Source organism: Rhincodon typus, chromosome 22 (genome assembly GCF_021869965.1).
Source record: "Rhincodon typus isolate 14 chromosome 22, sRhiTyp1.1, whole genome shotgun sequence".
NCBI lineage: Eukaryota > Metazoa > Chordata > Chondrichthyes > Orectolobiformes > Rhincodontidae > Rhincodon > Rhincodon typus.
The window spans coordinates 8,737,483-8,760,953 of record NC_063353.1 but is presented as its reverse complement, the minus strand read 5'-3'; positions in this window follow the sequence as shown (position 1 = coordinate 8,760,953).

The window sequence follows — 23,471 nt, the reverse complement described above, 5'->3', positions numbered from 1 at the left end:
TTCTATCCATTAGAGTTTAGAAGAAGTCTTATTGAAATCTACGAGATCTTGAATAAGTGGTCTCCCTTTAGCCAAAGCAAAGTTTTTCTTTCGAGAAGAATTCTCTACCTGATATGGCAATGCTTATGTCATCCCTCTTGACTTAAAAAACATAGGTGATGTGATATTGAAGGCTCTAACAGGTGTTTATTACAGCTCACCAATATATGCATATATTATATTCGCAGTTACTTCCATATCTGGGCTAACATTAACCTATTTTATTACAAGGAGCAGCATATTTCCATTAGCATGTCATTGCTTCAAGAGACCTGAGTTAAGATGGAGTATGAGGCTACCTTCTGGTCACATGTTATAATATGATGATATCTTAAGCGTGTCTCTTAAAGGTGTTTTGAAATACTGACTGTGGAACATAATGCAACTACAGTAGACCCTGGGTCTCAAAATTGATTCAAGCTGAGTTATATAGATTGTTGACAGTCCAGAGGTCAGACAGGAAAGTGGAGGTGAGCTTAGAACTAGTTCAGCTGAGATCTGATTGAATGGTAGAGCAGGCATTATGGGCAAGTTCTCCTGCACCTACATAGAGAAAAGCTTTCATCATCTAAGCCCACTCATGTAGTACTATGTAAATTGGATAAATCAAATTTATATATTATCTGTACCAGTAAATGAAATAAAAACACAATGAGAGTAGCAACTGAGCAGCAAACTAAACAGGCTACAATTGCTTGAGCCAAACATTTTGTTTGAAGCATTGATTGTTCCTCAAAACTGGCAATATAATCTTTAAATTTAAAAAGTTGAATGTGTTACACCAATCAGTTTGTAACGAGTTAGGTATTCAGGTGTAAAATATCCTATGAATGCCATTATAAAGGCCTCAGGCTCACTTGTCCAGCTTTGCATTCTTCCTTCCTAGCACCTGCTTTGCCTCCTTTCGCTCCTGCTGGCCCTGAGATGAATATTTACTGGGTGTGCCTTGCTCATAATTTCAGAGGGGGAAATAGGCAATCTTGTTATTCTGAAGAAGTCATAATGGACTCAAAACATTATCTCTGTTTTTCTCGCTACTGATGCTGCCAGACCTGGTAGGTTTCTGCAGCACTCTTTTTTTTTAGTTTTCATCTTGTTATTGACCCAGATGTAAGATTTGAGGCTGAGCTGATGAGAAGCTGTTCAAGTTACATCATTTGATATCCAGTGAAGACTTCCAAACATTCCACAACAGTGTTTTCCTCAGAGAGTAGAAAACAGGCTAATTAGATATGGCTGTTAAATGATTTTAAATGTATGTTAGTGTGTAATTCTCAATTAGTAGATATTAAATAATATTTCTCACTGGATTTGTAGCTCCTGTAGTCTCTGGAGGGTGCTGCTGTATCTTCCTTTTGTGCTTACTTTTCTAAATCAGCAACGTTGGAAGAATGTTAATGTCTTTCTCCTTTCTGTCAGTGATACCTCATATACTCAATCTTTCTCTGTTAATGTACCCACCTCCCACCAACACTCATCCTGTACTACTCTCACTATTGCCGACAACATCTTCCCCACTCGGTCTCACCCACCCGAACCCATGACACCACTGACTTTTCATGTGCACTGTGCTGCCTGCTCAGTCACTCGGGAAACCTCCCCACCCTCCACCAACAATAATAGCTGTGCCACACACTTTCACCTCCGTCTCCTTCCAGGAGGAAAACAGCCAATGGGAAAAAAAGGGCAGAAAGAGTCAAGACGGGTGGTCAGCAGACTGGGCATTCAGCTTCTCACCCCCTTCTGTGAACAGCATTCTGTTTCTGACCTCCATGAGTGGCTGACTGAAAATGATTTCAAAGGCTGCCCTTGATTTACTCGCACCGAGGCCCCCTGAGCAAAGGCTAGCCCCCTTGACTTGTCTGGGGCCTGCTGACAATCATGACAAGCGTTCCTCCTTTCTGCCTGAACTAAATGGCACAACAAGGCAGAAGTAATATGAGCCTCTTTTCTCCGGGGTAGGGAGAAAAGCGCAAAAAGGCAAGTTCAATGAAAGTCATCCAGCAGGGCTCAGAGTGAGTGAGTGAGTGAGTGAGTGAGTGCTGTGACAACCAGCCCAGAGATACAACCAGCAGCATGACAATGAGACTTGGTGGTGTAGCCCGAGGTGCCACAAAGAAATGGAGAAACATCCTCTAATTGGATCTTGGCACATCCCATATGCTGATGTCCATGGACATGGGCTGTGCATGCTGGTGCTCATGGAGCATGTCCTGAGATATTAATGCTCAGTGTTCAACATGGATGTCCTTCAAAGCAAACGGCAAGTTGAATTTGGCAGCTAGTCTAATTTTTAATGTTTTTAAACTATTTTTCCTAATCAACCTATTTAGAGATGTGATTACACACCTCTGGAGCAGGCGAGACTTGAACATGGCCAGGGGTCGGGACACTACCACTGTGCCACAAGACTGCCTCTCCCCTCTGGTTTTTATCAGTTGGGCTGTCAACGAGGCATTTAACAAAACACAATCCCACTTTATTGGAGTCACATGTAGGCCAGAATAAGAAGGATGGAAGATTTCCTTCTTTAAAGGACAATCGTGAACCAAATTGTTTTTTCCTGACAATTGACAATGATTTTATGGTCATCATAAGTATCTTGATTCCAGATTTTCATTGAAATCAAAATCTGCCATCTGCTGTGGCAGGATTCGAACCCGGATCTCAAGAAAATTACCTGGAGTTTCTAGATTAATAGTTCGGTGATACTATCATTGCCTCTTTAAACTGAAAATTAGGGAGAATGAGATGGAAGTTCATTCCTTGCCTCTGATACCTGCAATTGTACCAGTTGAATTCAGTTTTGCCATTTTTTTATGATCATCCTGGAGTCTCCAGGAATTAAACATTAATCTCCTGGATGCTACTGTCCTGGATATTAATCCCTAATTTCTGGAGACTGCTATAAGCAACATTGGCAAAAAAAACACAGACCATTTGGAAAAAAAAGTTACTTTTTTTGTTTACATTGAAATCTTTAATTTATTGGTTAGAAATATGGATGGAATGTGAAAGCTGTTTGAGTGTTTTGCATAGAAAATAGAAACAGGAGTAGGCCATTCGGCCCTTTGAACCTGCTCAGTATGATCATGATTAATATCCAACTCAGTCCCCTGTTCCCACTTCCTTCCCATACCCTTTGAACCCTTTAGCTCAAGAGCTATATCTAACTCCTGCTGGGGAACATTCAATGTTTTGGCTTCAACTGCTTTATGTGGCAGAGAATTCCACAGGCTTACCACTCTCTGAGGTCCTAAATGGCCTATCCTGTATTGTTATAATGTGACTCTTGGTTCTAGACTCCAGGTTATCGGGAACATCTTTCCTGTTTCTAGTCTAGTCTAGTCTGTCTAGTCCTGTTAGACAATTGGACTCGGGAGGACATCTGATGAAATATCTGGGAGTGTGACCAACCAGAGTTGGCAACGTCTTGCCATTTTGGATCTGGCTGTAAGTGGGCTGAATTCGTAACCACCCACATGCCAGCACTGATCTGCATATCCCTCCTGACCCGAGGCACAGATCCCCACTATACTAAGGATATCATTCCATTCCTGCAGTTTCAGAGTAGATTAACGTATGCTTTGTCCCTCTGTTGTAAATGCATTAAACAATGTAAGCAAATCAAAAATGTAGAAGAGATGTTAAAACCCTAGTTAACAAAAAAGGATCATAACTAAAATATATGTGCTTCTTATGCAGCTGAGTAGGTGTTAATCAACAGATTTATGACTAATGTAACAGTTGCAATTTAATTTACATTTACTCTGTTCAACTGCAGTGTGATCCCATCTGATATCTTTTCAAGATCTGAAAGCGAGTATTTTTAAGTATGTAAAATTGTCTAGTCAGTACAAGTCTGAGTAGCAATCAGTCCCTTGAGAGCTTCACTTGCTCAAAATACCCTTTACAGCATTTCGAAATTACAAAAGCTTGCTTTGGTTGTTTAAAACTGAACCGCATTGTTAGTTGAAATACAGTTTTCTTTCATTACAATTCTTTTGCCTCTAAGTGTGCTCTTAGTGATTGGTTGGCATTAAGGAATCATGTTATATCAACTTGTTTAGAGCTCAGTATCAGAAACAAAGTTTCCTTAAGTATTAAATAAAAAAGTAGTTCATTGCAACAATGATTATGTAGGTAAAGATTATTAACATAAGGTGCAAATTTTACGCACACGCACACAGATATACACACACACACACACACACACACACAGACAGACACACAGAGACATATAGAGACACACAGACCCACGTGACACACGACACACAGAACCCTTAGTCACTTAGCATACAAGTTATTGGTACTAGGATTTCTTCCTGCATCAGTTATGGCTAGGTGATCTGCTTATCTGGTGACAGTGGTAAAATCCAAATTCTCCTTCAGGAGCTCTCCACTTGTGATGTAATTTTCCAGTAGGTTTTGATGAGAGAGATTTCAGAGAAAGAGCAAAGAGACAGAGGACATGTGTGCTCATAGATGAGCCAGAAGATCCACTCCCTACTGAAGTCCAGGTCTGAGCTGTTCAAGTGGGCTCACCTTGACCTGTACGGAAAATCTAAGTACAATCTTTGCAAAGCTGTCAGGGATGCCAAGAGATAATGCCAGACTAAACAAGAGTCCCAGACTAAGCATGAAAACACGCGTTGACTGTGACAAGGCCTACACCATTTAACGGCTATAAAGCGAAGTTGAGTAGAATCGCTGACAACAATGCATTCCTTCCCAATGCAATCCATGCTTATTTGAAACAGAAAGTCAGTGAAATGATGTCACCTGCCCCCACAGCCTCGGGTGCACCTGTACCCACAGTCACTGCCAGAGATATCAGATTGGCCGCCTTGAGCGTGAACCCACGGAAGGCTCAGATTCCCCGGCCATGCACTCGGACCCTGTGCAAACCAGCTGGTGGGAGTCTTTGCACCTTACTACGATGTGAGGTTCCCATCTGCTTCAAGAAGACCACTATCATCCTGGTGCCAAAGAAAAGTCAGGCAACATGCCTTAATGACTGCACCCAGTGGCTCTGACATCCATCATTATAAAGTGCTTTGAGAGGTCAGTAATGGCACTCATCAATTCCAGCCTCCCTGATTGCCCGATCCAATACAATTCGCCTACCGTTGCAATAGGTCCACAGCAAATGTCATCTCCCTTGCTCTACACTCATCGCTGGAACGTCTAGATAACAAGGACGCCTATGTCAGACTCCTATTTATTGACTTATCTTCCAGATAAGGTGCAGTCAATGTTTCTGGTATTACCCTTCTCCAGGACCCGTCCTTTCCTCCAGATGCTGCCTGGCCTGCTGTGTTCTTCCAGCCTCCTGTTTGTCTACCTTGGATTCCAGCATCCGCAGTTTTTTTTTGTCTCTATACATCCTTGCACCCTGCTTCATGTAAAGACACTATTCCATTTTCCCAGTTCCTCCGTCTCCATCACATATGTTCTGATGATGCCAAATTTGACAAGGGAGCCTCCGAAATGTCAAACTTCTTCCTCAACCGAGGATTCCCCAGCCCTGTTGTTGACAAGGTCCTCAGCCAGATCTGATCCATTTCCTACACTTTCACCCTCACCCCCTGTCTTTCTTCCTTCAACAGCGATAGGTTCCCCTTGTTCTTACCTACCATCCCACCAGCTTCCACATCCAGAGTATCATTAGCCACCATTTGCAACATCTCCAGCGAGATGCCACTACCAGACGCATTTTCCCCTCCCCTCCCTTGCCAGCCTTCCACAGGGACCATTCTCTCTGGAACAACCTTGCCCACTCTTTCTTCACTCCCAAACGCCGCCCCCCACTACCCCACGGCACCTTCCTCTACAATGGGAGTAGGTGTAACAACTTCCCGATTTACCTGCTCCCTCCCCAGTATCCAAGGGCCCACACACACCTTCCAGGTGAAGCAGCACTCTACCTGTACTTCACACAATCTAGTCAACTGCATTCGCTGCTCACAATGTGTTCTCCGTGACAGGTGAGCCCGCTTCACAGAACACTTGCGTTCTGTTTGCAAAAAAGACCCTGAACTTCCAGTTGCCTGCCACTTTAACACAACACCCTGTTCCCTGGCCAATGTCTCTGACTCAGGCTTGCTGTAGTTTTCCAGCAAAGCTCAGCATAAGCTGGAAGAACAGCACCCCATTTTCTGCCTGGGGACCTGGAGCCTTCCGGACTCAATATCAAACAATAACTCAGTCACTAACGGTCCCCATTAACAGCTATTCACTCTCATAGCCAGATCATTATCCATTCCTTTGTCTGTCCAACTGCTCTTTTCTCTCTTTGGACTCCAACCCCAACTTTTGTTTACTCCTTACCTCCTCCTCCCACCCTATCTTCTGCATATTAACCGACATTTTCCCAGCTACCATCAGTTCTGAGGAAGGATCAGATGACCTGTAATGTTAATTCTGATTTGTCTCCATGGATGCTGCCAGACCTGATGAGCTTTTCCAGCGACTTCTATCTGTGTCATGGACAACCTTGCTCCTCACTGTATTGTGGAGAAACTTCCTGTCTGGTTCTGGAAACTTGCAGCTTCAGTCTCCAGTCACACTTCCTTGGCAAAAGATGGGAGCTGCAGAATGGGGGTGGGGTAGGGTGTTCATAGAGTCTCACCCAGGACGGAGTACAATATCTTCTAAGCTCTCCTGAATCTCCCGAGCACCTTTTACTGTGTATTTTGGGAAAGGGCCAGTTCTACTGCTTCCTTGACGTCCAGATCTGATTCAGTCTGTAGTTTCCTTTGGGTAACAATATTATTATTTGCACATATTTAGTGATCCCTTAACATTATTTGAAGTGCTGACCTATACTCAGTGTTCCGCCACTTTCTGCAGTCTCCCCTTCCTGGGTTCCCCGTATTTGCCACATTAAACCTGTAAGGCTGCAACATAAAAGATTGAGCTCACAGTGATCCACTTCCATATCTATCAGTTCGTAAAAGGATTTTGACTCTGGGGTTGCTGGTAGGTTAAACTTTTTATGATGCTAACAGTTGGGTCGCCAGTAGCAATCAGGACAATGACTTTTCATCAGTCATCAGCTTTTATGCCATTTGCCTGGAAAAAGTATCTCATTCTTTCAGCATAGAGGACAATTCTCCACGCCCACATCATAAGGTTCCAGTTTCCCAAACAGTGGCATTTCGATATTTCCATGTCACGATCTAACCTGGTTTGTTTAAACAAGGCTGACCGAAACTTTACTTGACTTAGTTGCCAATGTAACAATTCAGGAAACCTGACTGGAAAGGAACATCTCTGGGTCTGCTTTATTTTTCTTTTATATCCACAAATGCTCTTACACACAATGGAATAGTTTCTTTTCCCATCACCAAATCACCGGAGTTGCTTTTTCCATCTAGTGACAACCACCAGTAATCACCCAATTAATATATACAAGCAAAGCCCATTATGGGCAATGCGAACCATCAAGAGTGAAGGGGAAGTAGGGAGAGAGGGAAGGGGCTAAATCAAAACGGAGTTGGAGGGGCAGGTTCTGCTTTAAATTATTTTCTGTATGCAGAAGTGCTGTCAGGTACAACTGAGTGACTTTACCACCACCAAAGGTGCTCCGGTTTCCTCCCATAGTCCAAAGACGTGCAAGTTGGATGGATTGGCCATGCTAAATTGCTCCGTAGTGTCCAGGAATGTGCAGGCTAGGTGGATTAGCCATGGTAACTATGGGGCTACAGGGATTGTGTGGGGGAATGGGTCTGGGGTGATGCTCTTAGGAGGGTCTGTGCAAACTCGATGGACTGAATGGCCTCTATTTGCACTGTAAGGTTCCTATGATTCAACGAAAATCACTATTTTTTGTTTATTTTTTTCCTATTTAAACACCACCATTGAAACACCCATGTCTTCAACTAAGTATCTACATGTAAAGCCCATTAAATGATTTGCAAACCATCAAGAGTGAGGGGGAGGTAGGCATAGAGGGAAGGGGTTTGCACCTGCTTTTTATACATATGTGTTTTTAAATTTTTTAACCTATTTTCTAATCAATTTGTTCAGAGATGTTAGTATAGACTTCTGGAACAGGTGGGACTTGAACCCGAACCACACTATCCAGGGGAAGGGACACTTGCACCGCAAGAGTTCCCAGTTTGGGTTTGCTTTTATTTATTATTTAACCTATTTTTCTATTCAACTTGTTCAGAGATGTTATTACACACCTCTGGAGTAGGTGGGTCTTGAACCTAGGCCTCCTGGTCCAGGGGTAGGGACATTACCACTGCACCACAGAGGACCAGGGCTCAGGTGATGAGTTGCACTTGGGCAGGCCATTGCCTGTTACCAAGGGAGCTCACACTCAACAAGCTGCACAGGGACATTAATTAGTGCCTTGATAAAAAGACTTTCTAAATCACACCATCAAGTTAATGAAAGTCCCTGGTACAACAGTGTAGCTAATATGAAATCATAGATATGCAAGTTCAGAGCTGCCCTATGTTGGGAAAATGCTAGAGAGCATTATTAAGGGAGAAATAGCAGGACTTTTAGAAAAGTGTGACATAGTCAAACAGAATCAATTTGGTTTTGTAAAAGGGAAATCCTGATTGATAAATTTTCCAGAGTTCTTCAAAGTTATAACAGTTTTTCAATAAAGGAGATCTAGTAGCCAAAGAGTATTTGGATTTTTAGAAGTCATTTAATAACATAAAATATTGTAGCACAAGATTGTAGCTGACATCACTGGGGGTTGTGTGGTAATATTGAGTAATTAGGTACTTGTTTTTGACTGGTACAGACTCGATGGGCTGACAGGTCTTCTTCTGTGCTGTAGACCTCTGTGACCGCACTAAAATGTGTATTGTGAGTTGATTAGTAATCAAAAGACAGTCAATTGGAGCTAATGGAGCGCCAAACAGATCAGACCTACGGCCTCAATTATTTACAATTCATATCAATGATTTGGAGGAGGGAGCAGAGAGTAGTACAAAGTTGCTGGTAGAGTCATAGAGTCATGAAGATGTACAGCATGGAAACAGATCCTTTGGTGCAACTTGTCCATGCTGACCAGATATCCTAAATAAATCTAGTCCTATTTGCCAGCATTTGGCCCATATGCCTCTAAACCCTTCCTATTCATGTACCCATCCAGATGCCTTTTCAAATGTTGTAATTGTACCAGCCTCCACCACTTCCTTTGGCAGCTCATTCCATATACACACTGCCCTCTGCATGAAAAAAGTTGCCCTTTAGGTCCCTTTTATATCTTTCCCCTCTCACCTTAAACCTATGCCCTCTAGTTTTGGTCTCCCCCACTCCAGGGAAATCTGTCTATTTGTCTATTTACCCTATCCATGCCCCTCATGATTTTAAAAACCTCTATAAGATCACCTCTCAGCCTCTGATGCTCTAGGGAAAATAGCTCCAGCTTATTCAGCCTTTCCCTATAGCTCAAACCCTCCAACCCTGGCAACATCCTTGTAAATCTTTTCTGAACCCTTTCAAGTTTCATAACATCTTTTGTATAGCAGGGAGACCAGAACTGCATGCAGTATTGCAGAATTGGCCTAACCAACATTCTGTACAGCTGCAACATGACCTCCCAACTCCTATATTCAATGCACTAACCAAAAAAGGCAAGCGTACCAAATGCCTTCTTCACCACCCTGTCTACGTCCGACGCCACTTTCAAGGAACTATGATGATACAAAAATATATAGGAGGGCATGTTATGATGAGGAAATAGGAATACATAAGGGGCTATGGATAAGTTGAGTGGGTAAAACTTGGCAGATGGAGTTTAATGTAAATAGATGTGATGTCATACACTTTGATAGGAAGAATCAAAAGGTAGACTATTATATAAATGGAGAGAGACTCCAAAAATGTGCAGCACTAATGTACCTGGGTGTTCTTGTGCATGATACACTGAAAATTAACATGCAGGTGAAGCAAGTACAGGTTGAAACTCCTTCATCTGCATGTCCGAAAACTGAAAAGACCTAAAAGTTGAGGTCTTTTCAGAAGCGGACCAGAACAGACATGTAGACACATTGGGGAGTTCAGGTCCTTTGGAAATAAACTTCACTTGGCTTAAAGGTTATGAAAGGACCTAAAGCCACTATGTCACCCCAAGAGATCCTGACCTGTAAATAAGAAAGCAAATTGAATTTTCAAATTTGTTGCAAGGAGGGTTGGAATTTAAAAATATTGAATCCTTATTACATTTATATGGTGTGATGCTTGAGGACATACCTAAAGTAGTTTGTGCAGCTTTGGTCCCCACATATAAGAAAGGATATACTGGTGTTGGAGACTGTTAAAATGAGATTCACTAGACTGTTTCCTCGGATGAAGGGGTTGACTTATCAAGAACAACTAAAACAGGTCAGGCTTTTATTCAGGAGATTAGGAGAATGAGGGGTGATCTTATTGAAACATGCATGATGCTGAGGGAGGTTGACAGACTAGATGTTAAGAAGATGTTTCCACTCGTGTGAATCATGAACTAGGGGACACAGTCACAGAATAAGGGGGCACTCACTGAACACTGAGATATTCAGGAATTTCTTTCTCAGGTGTGAGTGAATGTCTGTAATTTTCTATCCCAGAGAATTATGGAGGATAGAGCATAAAATCATACAGTACAGAAGAAGCCTTTTGGCCCACCAACTCTGTACCACCAAAAATATACTACTATCTTCACTAGTCCTACTTTCCTGCAGTAGGCTCGTACCATTAAATGTTGTGATATTTTAAGTGCTCATTCAAGTACTTTTTAAAGGTTGTGAGGTTTCCCACTTCAGCTACCCTCCCAGGCAGTGTATTCCAGACCACTGTCTGGGTTAAAATGTTTTTCCTCAAATCCCCTTTAAACTGCCTGCCTTTTACTTTAAAATTATGCCCCCTTGTTATTTGAACCTTCAACTAAGAGGAACAGCTGCTTTCCATTCACCCTGTCCATGTCCCACATAATCTTATACATTTTTGTCAGGATCCCCACAACCTCCTCTGCTCTAAAGAAAACAAGCTGAGCTTATCCAGCCTCTTTTCATCGCCGAAATGCTTCATCCCCGGCAACATCCTGGTGAATCTCATCTGCAGCAACACCCACCCCCTCCCCAACCCCTCCAGTCACATCATTCCTATAATGTGGTGACCAGAACTGCGAACAATACTCCAGCTGTGGCCTAACCCAGAGTTCTGTACAGCTCCAACATAACCTCCCTGTTCTTACAATCTAAGCCACGAGTGACAAAAGCAAGCATCCTGTGTGCCTTCTTAATTGTCCTGCCACCTTCAGGGATCTGTGGACAAATACACCAAGATCCCTTTGAGTTTCCCAGTGTCTTGAAAGTAATAATTGAAAATTGTGAAAGAAGTAGTTGATAGTTTTTGAGATATTGGGGAGTTGAGGGCTATGGAGAGCTGGTGGGAAAGAGGAGTTGAGGCTTTGAGCAGATCAGCCATGATCTTATGGATCTTTAAGCTTGCGGTGCCAAATTACCTCATCCAGTTTCTTATGTTCTTATGCTCTGGTTATTCTCCATGCTGTGGCTTCTTGGTTTGCATTCCCAGGGACCTCATTAAAAGGAAGGAGAAGGGTGAAAGTGGTGGCTTGGTCAACCTGATGGTCAGCACAGCAACATAGCTTGGCTAAATCAAACCCAGACTGTATGCTCTATAGCTCTTCAATGCTGAAGATGGGTACAAATGAAAATTCCAAAGAAGATAGAGAATATATGTCTGGAATATAATTGATGTTCTGTATAGTTTCTGTTTCTCTGGAATTAAATGTTTATGCAGTATGTTATGCTAATGAGAATACTTCTGCTTTAGAAATTGATGGTAGAGGGTAAGTGTGTTATTTGGGTGAATAATTAATTATTTTGATTACATACTTTTAGTCAAATGTCCATACTGGTGAAAAGATAGGGGATGCTACACTTTTTTGAAATAAACGTTTGATAATTCCAAAATTTTGATGTCAGATATAATATAGAGAAAATGAAGGGTAAAGCTTATCTTCATGGCATCCTCATGAAACAAACCTAAATTGGAGCCTTGAGAAAGATAAGTCCATTTTGAAACAGTTCAATGTTTACATTTCCCACGATTATAGTCCTTCTCTTTGAGTAGGATTGCTAATTTCATGTCAATTAGTGTTATGTTATGGTGTCATGGACTCCAGCCCAGTGGAGCTGGGTTAACATTGCCAAGACTCATTTTGTTTAAACTAGCAAATAGATCGAGAGAGTAAGAGTTAGAGATAGCTCTTCATCTGTCAGGACTACTTTTGCACGGCATCCATCAGTAAGGGTTGGAATCAATCCCTCACCCTGTAGTTGAAAGAATAATTGAAATAATTATATGGAATGGTTGCATTAATGTCAAATACTTCCTGAGCGAAACATGTCCCAAGACAACACAGTGTGGAGCTGGAGGAACACTGTAGGCCAGGCAGCATCAGAGGAGTAGGAAAGTTGACGTTTCAGGTTGGGACCCTTCTTCAGAAATGGGGAGGGCGAAGGGAGCTAGGAAATAAATAGAGAGGAGGGGTATAGGCTGGGGAAGCTAGGTGGGATGGTGATGGGTGAATGCAGGTAGGGAGTGGTGGGGATTGGTCAGTGGGAAGGGTGGGGCAGATAGGTGGGAGAGAAGATGGACATGTTGTGTCAGCTCAAGGAGGTGGGGATGAGAGGGAGGGTTGGACATGGATGAGGCCGGGGGTGGGGAGAATTTAAAACTGGTGAATTCTATGTTTAGGCCATCAGGCTGTAGGCTCCCAAGGCGGAATATGAGATGTTTCTCCTCCAGTTTGCGTGTGGTGTCGTTGTGGCACTGGAGGGGGCCCAGGATGGACGTGTCACCCAGGGAGTAGGAAGGGGAGTTAAAATGGTTAGCAACCGGAAGGTGTTGTCGTTTGTCATATACAGAGTGCAGATGCTCCAAGAAACGGTCTCTGAGTCTACACTTGGTCTCACTGATGTAAAGGAGGTCACATCGGGAGCAGTGGACACAGTAGACCAAGTTAGCAGATGTATAGGTGAACTCCTGTCTGATATGAAAGGTTTGCTTTGGGCCTTGAATGGAGGTGAGGGGGCAGGTGTAGCACTTCCTGTGGTTACAGGGAAAGGTGGCGGGGGTGGTGGGGTTAGTGGGGAGTGTGGAGCGGACGAGGGAGTTGTGGAGTGAGCAATCCCTACGAAAGGCAGATAGGGGTGGGGAGGGAAATATCTCTTTGGTTGTCGGGTCGGATTATAGGTGGCGGAAGTGGCAGAGAATGATACATTGGATGCGGAGGTTGGTGGGGTCATATGTGAGGACAAGGGCGATTCTGTCTTTATTTTTGTTAGGGGGAGGGGTGTGAGGGAAGAAGTGCAGGAGATGCACGAGATGCGGTTGAGGGCATTTTTGATCACCGGAGGAGGGGAAGTTGCGGTCCTTGAAATAGGAGAACATCTGGGATGTTCAGGAGTGGAACGCTCCATCTTGGGAGCAGACGCGGCAGAGGCAGAGGAATTGGGAATAGGGGATGGCATTCTTGCTGGAGGGTGGGTGAGAAGAGGTGTAGTCTCGGTAGCTGTGGGAGTCGGTGGGTTTGAAATAGATGTCAGTTTCGAGGCGGTTACCAGAGATGGACACAGAGAGGCCCAGGAAGGAGAGAGAGGTATCAGAGATGGTCCAGCTGAATTTGAGGTTGGGGTGAAAGGTGTCAGTAAAGTTGATGAACTGTTCAAGCTCCTCGTGGGAGCATGAGGCAGTGCTGGTACAGTCATCGATTTAGCGGAGGAAATGGTGGGGATAGTGCAAGTGAAACAGCAGAAAAGGGATCCACGTATCCTACAAAGAAGCAGGCATAGCTTGGGCCTATGCGGGTGCCATGGAAAAGACAGAGTCAAGGTAAGCAGAGATGAGTTCAGTAGAGCAGCATCAGTTCTTGCTATCTCTAAACATGTCCTAACATGCTTTGCAGCCAAGGAATAATTTTGGTCTATAGTCACTGCTGTTTTGTAGTCAAACATGGCAGTTTGTGTGCAACAAGTGATAATGATTAATCTGTTTCTGATGAGAGAGAACTATGGAAACTTCTTGCTCTCCTTTGAAAAGTAGCATGGGATCTTTTATGTTCACATGGATGGGCAGACAAAGCTTCAGCCTAGTGTCTCATCCAAATCCTCTGCCACTTCTGACAAAGCAGTCTTCCCTCTGTATGACAATGAACCAATTGGTATGAAATGATACAACTTTAAATTCTTGGAATGCTCTCTGCAATGACCTTTCTGCTCTGGGGAAAAGCCCACATTTATGTTTTCTGAATGTCCCTTCAATCCAAAGTGAAACTTCAGAGTATTTCGAAAAGGGTGTGAGTAAGGTTGCCGTGGAGAATGAAATTTAAATAGAAAGGCTAGTAGACAGCGAATTGAGAAGTCGAATCACAGCTGACCCAGAACACAGCATTGTTGTAAGGGGAAGCGAATACACTCTCTATGAATCGACTAGTTTTCTATTTGGCAGTGAGAAATTAATACAACACCTGATGCTTTTGGTGAAGCAATGTGTGAGCTAGTTGAGTTCTGTATCAGAGGATGAGACTGTGCACAAGGTGTATTGGTTGGTCAGTGAAGAAGGAATTCTGGAAAGATACAGCATCAGGACTATCGTGACACAAGTAGGGGAGGCTTTATAGAATGACTCATGATCCCAGGATCTCTTACCGAATATAGCTGCTGGTGAAAGCAACTCAAAAACCAGTTCGGAAGTGAGGGATCCTATATGGGTCAGGGGCCAAAGGGGAAAGATTAAGATTGCCTGTGATGCCACTTTTCTGCAGGAAGTGATGTAAGTACTTGCAACCACATGAGGCAGATATTTGTTGCATTCATTGCTTAAAATGAAATTTAATTAATTTTTGATTTATGTTAATTTTATTTGGCTATGTGGCAGTAATAGAGTCTACTATCCATCAGTTTTCATTCCAGTGGTGTTGTGGGGATTCATTTCTTCTGAAAGGTCATTGGTCTCAATGGGAAATGCACCCTCTCTTAATTCAAAGTACGTGATGAATAACATTGCCTTGAAATAAATTTCAGTGTGTTATTTATTTTGCTTAATTTAAATTGGAAAACTCAATGCGATTGTGCCAAAAATGACAATAATCTTGGGCCTGCATAATATTTATCTGAAAACTGCTTGAAAAACAATTTATATTCTTCATGTACAATTAATTATTTCTCCTAACTCATTAGGATGCAAATTTCCAATGAAGTATACTTTATTTTGTGAATCATAATGTGTTTTGCTGCTATCTTTTCCATGGAAAAAGGCATTACTCTCAGATTCTGGAGTTAGCAGAATTGGCATTCAATCTCGAATTTAAAGCTGTAGAGGGACAAGCAATTGAAATATAGGAAGATAGAGAAATCTTGGAACTGTCTGTCTAACACGATTGTGGGTCTACCCACAGCACACGAACTGGAGCAGTTCAAGAAAGCAGCTCACCACTACCTTCTCAAGGGTAATTATAGAGGGGCAATCAATGCTGGTCCAGTCAGTGACAACCAGGTCCCAGTTTCAAAACAAAATCATGTTTTTGCAGCCAAAGTTCTTCCCCGGTGTGCACCCAGTGACCAGTTGCAGATGTGGCTCCCCTCCCTCACTAGGCAGTGGCCTATTGGTATTATCGCTGGACTGTTAATCCAGAGACCCAAATAATGTTCTGGGGACAAGGGTTCAAATCTCACCACGGCAGATGGTGGAATTTGAATTCAATGAATATCTGGAATTAAGAATCTAATGATGGCGATGAATCCATTGTTGGTTGTCGGAAAAACCCATCTGATTCACTAATGTCCTTTAGGGAATTAAACTGCTATCCTTACCTCGTCTGGCCTACATGTGACTCCAGACCCACAGCAATGTGCTTGACTCTCTGGGCAATAAATGCTGCCTAACCAGCGATGCCCTTATCCCATGAATGAATAAAAAAAAAACACATCAGCCATTGCAATTACACTTGTGGGTGTTTTTCATTTGCATTGTGCACTTTCCACGTGCTTCATAATTGAAACACCAGTGAGCAAATGTCTGCCACTTGCTTTCAGTCTCAGTGTTAACGTGCCACCAAAACACTCAACATCACCCTGTCCTTCCTAGGTGCCCATTCCGCCAATCCCAACTTGCATTGTCATCACCCACATGTGTCCATAGACCTGCCCACCTATCACCCCACAGCCCCCACTCCATCTTCGTCCTTCGTTTCTCTGAATGGAGGCAATGGGACCACTGTGGCTCGAATTCTGTCAGTTACCTGACTTGCCAATGCCAGCTCTGATCTGCCCAGACCACTGACTAGTGAACACACATATTCCTCGAGTGTGGGAGACCGCTGCCTCCCAGACTGGCCCCTACAGAGACAAAAGTCTGACCATGACTCGCTACCTAGAGCACAGAGGCACATTCTCCCTGGGCAATGCCATCCTGAGAGACATGAAAATGAGGACGAAGCCTAGGATTGGTATGTCTAACTTGTCAAACTGTGCCAGAGTACATCGATTGACCATCGCCCCATGGACCTTACTGTGGATTACTCTGCTCAGATTTTGGGACACAACTGACTGCTTGATGCAAATCAGTGTTTTTGGCATGATTGCTGCTGCCGCATGGCACAGATGCAACACCAACATGCTACACTGGCGTATGGAGAGATATACATGCCCTTGCACAGCATGGCCACTTGCCTCGTTCTAAGGCATGGCAGGGAAAGGAATGGCATAGTTGCTATGGGCATACCAATAGGTACCACACTGAAGAAGCAAGGGAGTAGCCCTAGTAGACATTGCAGACTGGTTGCATGTTGCTGTCTGGTATCTGTACCCAATGTTGTTGCTGGTGTGCCTTGCTAGACCACATGCCAGGATAGAGTCATAGTCATAGAGTCATACAGCACGGAAACGGAACTTTGGTCCAACCATAATCCCAAACTAAGCTAGTCCCACCTGTCTACACTTGTTCCATATCCCTCCAAACATTCCTTATTCTTGTACTTGTCCAAATGTCTTTAAATGTTGTAATTGTACTACATCTATCACTTCCTCTGTAAGTTCACTTCACACATGAGCCAGTCACTGTGTAAAAAAATTGCCCCGCATGTCTTTTTTAAATCTTTCTTCTCTCACCTTAAAATATGTCCCCTAGTCTTGAAATCCCCCACCCTGGGGAAAAGATACCTGCCATTCATCCCATCTATACCTCTCATTGTTTTATAAACCTCTACACTGTCACCTCTCAACCTCCTACTGTCCAGTGGAAAAAATCCCAGCCTATCCAGCCTCTCCTCATAACTCAAACCCTCCATTCCCAGCAACATCCTTGTAAATCTTTTTGAATCTTCTCCAGCTTCGTAATATCCTTTCGCTAACAGGGTGACCAGAACTGGACACAGTACTCCAGAAGAGGCCTCACCAATGCCCGATACAACCTCAACATAACGTCCTGACTCCTATACTCGAAGGTTTGAGCAACGAAGGCAAGCTGGCCAAACGCCTTGGATGGTGAAGATGGCTCTGAAATTTGGGTGCCAGTTTCAAGAATGGAAGGGTAGGTATGGCTGGTGCTCATAGATCATGACCATGAGCAAGGTGGAGGCCATTTGGTGTAGTTGGCATTTGCCCTGGTTTCCAGGTTAGATTTACCTCATTGCTGGCTTATTTGATGAGTTTGTTAACAAAACCAGAATATTAATGAGCTTGCCTGTCAACAAGCAGCTTAACAAGCAGTAAGTAATCACCATCAATTGGCAACACTCGGATCTCTCAGTGAGTTGCTTGCCACTTGTGAAAAGTGGATAAGTTGGGGGTGAGCTGATCTTGACATTGAGATGGGCCTTGCCACCCTTCTATCCTGATATTTCCGATATTTCTCCATTGGCCACGTCACTCAGACCCTTTATAAGATCCCTCTCTAAGACTTGGTTTTAATAAGGGTAACTGAGGTGAAGAGCTAAGATCCAGAGACCAGAATCGCACCAATAACAAAACAGCAAAGTCAAATCAGAAAATACTGATGGATGGTAACAAATAAGATGATAGAAGAAAACATGTATCTAGTGAGGGAAGGGTTCTATAGCGCTGAACAGTATAAATATTGAATATGATAAATGTAGATAGAAAAATGATGTTAAATATTTTGGCACCACTTATAGTGAACAAAGTCACCTCATCCAGATGGGAGTGCATTCTAGATTGCTGTGGGATTCGAGGGTGACATTAGCAGCGACAGTAAGTTGGTGCTAGGTTATCCATTAGTAAACCTGAATATCTGAAATAAAAATATTGAGTTGAAAATAATGATGGATTTGATCTTTTCAAGAGCTGTTTACTACACTGGACAAATTTTAAAAATGTGAAAAATATTGCATTTGATTGAGAAAGTGGAGTTAGCTGTATGTCGATGTGTAATGTGTACTATGACTGTCAAGACTGGAGGTTTCGGCTCATAGCAGCAATGTACCCATCCCGTCAAACACCTCCCAAGGGAGAGCTGTGAATATTGGAAGTACTTTTCCTTGTGCTGTAATACTCCTGTATTTGCAGCAAAAACAAAAGACCTTGGCCTAATCCAATCCTTGAACTAATCCAAATCAGTAGTTCCTAGAGCTTCTGGGGAGGGTGAATGCTGTCCTTATAGGTTCATCTACACATCATTCCGCATCTTCTTCACAAACGTAATCACCCATCACTACAACTGGTTTGACAGTCTATCCCATTAGAATCTTCATTTATCTTCACTGCAGCTACAAAATGTAATTAAATTACATAATTACATGAATGCATATTCTTTTCTACGGGAACGTTTTAGATTATTGGATGCTCATGGGGGAATTTCTGTCCTGTGAAGTATCAGAACTGCCCTTGACAATTAGCAAGTCCGGCATTTATATGATTGCACACTATGTGCAAGTTTATCAAATGAAATGTTTAGCAGTTCATGTTGAGGCTGTGGCATTCGGAGATTTGAGTGTCACTTGTATTCCTTTGCTTTTTTCAACTGTGCCAATTATGCCAGGCTTCCACTCTGCTTTCACTGAGAAGGATGTGAAGTCCACTGCCCTCCTGAAAAGAGTATTTGTGGCCTTCTCCAGTCATGAACTGTTGACTGATTAATGTGGCAGATAGTATTGCCTGGAAAGATGAACAAATCAAGGCTAACTCCAGCATGCTGCTGGAAGTGGGAAGCAGGTTTCCAGCTTACAGTTGGCATGCCTCCCTTATAGCCCCTGGAGGGAAAACAGCCATCAGAGGGTCATTGATATTCTGAAAAGTTTATACACCCAGAGGCAAAGGTACATGCCTAAACGTATGTGGTGTTCTGGTATAACAAAAGAGGGACTCCCATTGAATGATCATGTCGCCACAGTTTAAAACTATATTGTTCTTGGACCAGTCTAAGAATTGCAGCAAAACGGCAATGGCATACAATTTATAGAACTGAAATGATTGAAACACAAACAAAATAACCAAAAATGCAAACTGCTCTTTCAGCAAATAAAGTAACCTTCTTAAAGTGCCATTTGCTTCAGAAATACTGTTGAGATATTTTTACATAGTGCTGGTAGTAATTTGGGGTGTGAGTTGAAGAGAATAGATTGGAAAGAATAATCATTCTTATTCGACTCCTATATAAGCATCTCAAGTTCCCAGGCCTTAAAAGGGAATGGTAATTTTTTTGAGAGGATTTTTTTGATCCACAATAAGTGCCAGACTGGAGGTTTTGATTTGATAAACATTTCCATCTCATTTTGTTGCATTTAATGTCCCAAAGGTGCCAGAAAGGTGCTTACAGAGATAACACAGTGTGGAGCTGGAGGAACACAGCAGGCCAGGCAGCATCAGAGGAGCAAGAAAGTTGATGTTTCAGGTCGGGACTGTGTTATCTCTGACTCCAGCTTCGGCAGTTCTTACTATCTCTCAGAAAGGTGCTTACCCTTTGATTGCTTATCAGTTTAGGCAGGAAATTTTCAAGCATCACATTTCTCAAAGTATGTTGTTAAAAAAAAACTGTGTGACACTCCAAGTCAACAAGGTGAAGAGCTGGATGAACACAGCAGGCCAAGCAGCATCATAGGAGCAGAAAGGCTGACGTTTCGGGCCTAGACCTTTCTTCAGAAATGGGGGAGGGGAAGGGGGTTCTGAAATAAATAGGGATAGAGGGGGAGGAGGATAGAAGATGGATAGAGGAGAAGATAGGTGGAGAGGAGACAGACAGGTCACAGAGGCGGGGATGGAGCCAGTAAAGGTGAGTGTAGGTGGGGAGTTAGGGAGGGGATAGGTCAGTCCAGGGAGGACGGACAGGGTCAAGGGGGCGGGATGAGGTTAGTAGGTAGGAGATGGGGGTGCGGCTTGAGGTGGGAGGAGGGAATAGGTGGGAGGAAGAACAGGTTACGGAGGCAGGGACAAGCTGGGCTGGTTTTGGGATGCGGTAGGGGGAGGGGAGATTTTGAAGCTTGTGAAATCCACATTGATACCGTTGGGCTGCAGGGTTCCCAAGCGGAATATGAGTTGCTGTTCCTGCAACCTTCGGGTGGCATCGTTGTGGCTGCAGGAGGCCCAGGATGGACATGTCGTCTGAGGAATGGGAGGGGGAGTTGAAATGGTTCGCGACTGGGAGGTGCAGTTGTTTATCGCGAACCGAGCGTAGGTGTTCCGCAAAGCGGTCCCCGAGCCTCCGCTTGGTTTCCCCGATGTAGAGGAGGCCACAACGGGTACAGCGGATGCAGTATACCACGTTAGCAGATGTGCAGGTGAACATCTGCTTGATGTGGAAAGTCTTCTTGGGGCCTGGGATGGGGGTGAGGGAGGAGGTGTAGGGGCAGGTGTAGCACTTCCTGCGGTTGCAGGGGAAAGTGCCGGGTGTGGTGGAGCTGGAGGGGAGTGTGGAGCAGACAAGGGAGTCACGGAGAGAGTGGTCCCTCCGGAAAGCAGATAAGGGTGGGGAGGGAAAAATGTCTTTGGTGGTGGGGTCGGATTGCAGATGGCGGAAGTGTCGGAGGATGATGCGTTGGATCCGGAGGTTGGTGGGGTGGTACGTGAGGACGAGGGGGATTCTTTTTTGGTTTTTATTACGTGGACGGGGTGTGAGGGATGAGGTGCGGGAGATGTGGGAGACACAGTTGAGGGCGTTCTCGACCACTGAGGGGGGGAAGTTGCGGTTCTTGAAAAACGAGGACAACAGAGATGTACGGGAGTGGAAATGCCTCATCCTGGGAGCAGATGCGGCGGAGGCGAAGGAATTGGGAATAGGGGATGGCATTTTTGTGGGAAGGTGGGTGGGAGGAGGTGTATTCTAGGTAGCTGTGGGAGTCGGTGGGCTTGAAATGGATATCGGTTTCTAGGCGGTTGCCCGAGATGGAGACAGAAAGGTCCAGGAAGGAGAGAGAGGTATTAGAGATAGTCCAGGTGAACTTAAGGTTGGGGTGGAAGGTGTTGGTGAAGTGGATGAACTGTTCGAGCTCCTCGTGGGAGCACGAGGCGGCGCCGATACAGTCATCAATGTAACGGAGGAAGAGGTGGGGTTTAGGGCCAGTGTAGGTATGGAAGAGGGATTGTTCCAGGTAACCTACAAAGAGGCAGGTGTAGCTTGGGCCCATGCGGGTACCCATGGCCACCCCCTTTGTCTGTAGGAAGTGGGAGGAATTGAAAGAGAATTTGTTGAGGGTGAGGACGAGTTTGGCTAAGCGGATGAGGGTGTCAGTGGAGGGGGACTGGTCGGGCCTGCGGGACAGGAAGAAGCGGAGGGCCTTTAGGGGAATGCAGGTGTATAGGGACTGGGCGTCCATGGTAAAGATGAGGTGTTGGGGACCAGGGAATTGGAAGTTCTGGAGGAGGTGGAGGGCGTCGGTGGTGTCACGGACATAGGTAGGGAGTTCCTGGACCAAGAGGGAGAAGATGGAGTCCAGATAGTTGGAGATAAGTTCAGTGGGGCAGGAGCAGGCGGAAACAATGGGTCGACCAGGGCATTCAGGTTTGTGGATTTTGGGAAGGAGATAGAAGCGGGCGGTGCAGGGTTGGGGAACGATGAGGTTGGAGGCCGTGGATGGGAGGTCATCTGAGGTGATGAGGTTGTGGATGGTTTGGGAGATGATGGTTTGGTGCTCGGGGGTGGGGTCATGATCCAGGGGGTGGTGGTAGGAGGAGGTGTTGGAGAGTTGGCGTCAGGCCTCGGCGATGTAGAGGTCAGTGCGCCATACTACAACTGCGCCTCCCTTGTCCGCGGGTTTTATAGTGAGGTTGGGATTGGAGCGGAGGGCTACGACAGTCCATTTATCTTTATAAAAGACTTTGTCCGTGAAGTTGATTATTAGTTAATGACGAACATCATTTTTTAAAACGATATGCATCCTGGCAGGCCCTGGGGAGTGTTATAGAGCAAAGAGATCTAAGGTAACGGGTTTATATCTCCTTGAAAATGGAGTCATAGGTAGACAGGGCGGTGAAGAAGGCTTTCAGCAGCTCGCTTTTGTTGGTCAGAGCATTGAATAAAGGAGATGGGATGTCTTGTTGCAGCTTTACAAGATGTTGGTGAGGCCACTTTTGGAGTACTGCATGCAGTTCTGGTGGCCCTACTACAGGAAAGATTTTATTAAACTGGAAAGAGTGCAGAAAAGATTTACTAGGATGCTACCTGGGTTGGAAGGTTTGAGTTATAAAGAGAGGTTGGATAGGCTGTGACTTTTTTCCCTGGAGTGTAGGAGACTGAGGGGTGACCTTATAGAGGTCTATAAAATCATGAGAGGCATTGATAAGGTAGATAGTGGACAGCTTTTCCCCAGGGTAGGGGAGTCTAAAACTAGCGGGCTTAGATTTAAGGTGAGAGGGAGAGATACAAAAAGGTCCAGAGGGGCAATATTTTCACACAGAGGGTGGTGAGTGTCTGGAACGGGCTGCCAGAAATAGTGGTGGAAGCGAGTATAATTTTGTCATTTAAGAAACATTTAGACAGGTACACGAATGGGATAGGTGTGGAAAGATATGGACCAAACGCAGGCAAATGGGATGAGTTTAACTTGTGAAAACTGGGTGTCATGGGCAAGTTGGACAGTAGGGCCTGTTTTCATGCTGTAGACCTCTATGACTCAATGATGGCCACAGAGCTAGGAGAGAGGACTCATTCCATTGAAATATCCATTGACCCACACATAGTGAACATTGATGTAACAGATTTGTTGCCAGAAAGATGGAAATGTTGACAAAAAAATGACCATAATAACCAAATCAAAAGCTTTTTAAGATCTACACATACATAAATAATACTCCTGAATATAATTTGGTATTTGACATTGGCTTGTACTTTCCTAGCATGTGAGAATTTTTGAGATAACAAGGAGCTGGATGAACACAGCAGGCCAAGCAGCATCAGAGGAGCAGGAAGGCTGACGTTTCGGGCCTAGACCCTTAGGCCCGAAA